Consider the following 1,822-nt stretch of genomic DNA (forward strand, 5'->3'; position numbering starts at 1 on the left):
TTCTTTGTTAAAAAAGACTAGCGACAAATCTGGCTTCTATTTCTGGTGGGTTTTTTTGTAGCTGCTTGTGTTTGGAGACTGACTTCTATCACTCTTTCTCACTTCTATCGCAGTTTCTGTACAGCGGGTGCTGCTGAGCCCCTCCACCGTCACAAAGCACTCATAGGCGGACACACTTTACATGGGCCAAGGCCGTTTAAGCAGCCTAGCTCTGCTGGCCATTGAGAGGACACTAGTCAAGTCCCTGGAAAAGACGCCTTGTTGGTACGACAGGGTCACAGATCATTTTCTTGAAAAGGAACGGAGGGTAGAATTTACGTATAAATAAACCGACACATTTTATGATGTAGGCCGAAATTGAGCTTCCCCTCCTTGAAAGACCAGCATCCGCCACTGATATATATACATATGACCACACTTACATGCAAACCAACCCAGAAAATGTGACAAAAAAAACAATCTAGTCAGTGTTTTGTGATCTGCATAAATCTGAAAACATGGGATAAAATAAGTCATGTTGATATTGTGCTGCTTCTTATGAGGAATACAGGCATTTTAGGGTTGTCCCACATTTACGAGTCTCTCCAAGTGCTGGGCACGTGTTTATATGAGAGCACAAAGATGAGATTAAATGCGGAAAAAAACAAACACAGTAAGAAATAAGAGCACTGATTAAATATGGTGAAAATAAGAAGAGAGAAGAATGAGAACAAAATAAAATGGCAAAAAAAGAGAGCTTCAGGTGTTTTATTGAGAACCCAGAGAACTGTGTTAACTTGTGGAATTTTTTAAATATCTTTCCTTTAAGGTTAACTTTGGATCATGGGCCATTCTGGACACCTAAATCTAAAAAAATCCTTCAAGGCTATAAAAAATGAAAAAATTCTTGGCATGTCCCAAGAAAAGGAATGTTGAGCTGATGGTCTTTTGCAGTGAGTCAAATAAGTATTTCATTGCAAAACATACTTTTGGGCACAATACAAATCATTCTTGTCAGTTGTTGTTATGACTTACATGACTACAGCTGACAATGTCTATCTAGGCATGAAGGGTATTTGAGATATATCATAAAACATGGAGCTAATGTTAACACACAAGGTCACCATAACACCTGCTATGTAGACAGAGGTGAGCTTTACTGGGATTACCTAGTGTTTTGCAAAATGACCTCCATCTGCCACGTCTTATGCATAAGTCAGCTACCTTAGACAATATTTTCATTTTGCGTAGAGAATGACTGTTGAAAAAAATCAAAGTTAAACAATAGCATTAGCTAGGAGAGCTAGCTTGCATGCTAATCTACAAATACACTCAATCTAAATAAGATATATTTTGATGGTGTCAAATGCTTCTTATGTAGCCATTTCACTAGATGTTAATACAATGTGACAGACCTAAGGCTAAAGCTGAATGCCTTGTGTACAACTTTAGGTTTAACCATTAAAAGTCTGACTGTAATGAATAGATATAGTCTAGTTTTCTCCACTTCATTGCCACACAGTTTCAGATGTTATTTTAGGCTCCCTCCCCCCAGACATGCAATAAAAACAGCACTACATAGTTGGAGACAGAAACAGTTTGCATGGTAATGTGCCTTCAGTCATCAACTGTTTGAGGGTAGTATCTTTCAAAACAGTCCTTGTTAATATAATGGTTCTCAAATAAGCTTTTCTCTGGAGTTAATTTAATATCAGCCTAAAAATGCACACAGTGAAACGCAGAGGACTGAGAAATGACAATGTAATGAATAGACAAGTCATCAAAGCCCCATTTACCAAAGTGAATTTATTCACTTCATTGCTACACTAGACATGTATTTTAT

This window comes from Hoplias malabaricus, chromosome 6 (assembly GCF_029633855.1).
Source record: "Hoplias malabaricus isolate fHopMal1 chromosome 6, fHopMal1.hap1, whole genome shotgun sequence".
Taxonomy (NCBI): domain Eukaryota; kingdom Metazoa; phylum Chordata; class Actinopteri; order Characiformes; family Erythrinidae; genus Hoplias; species Hoplias malabaricus.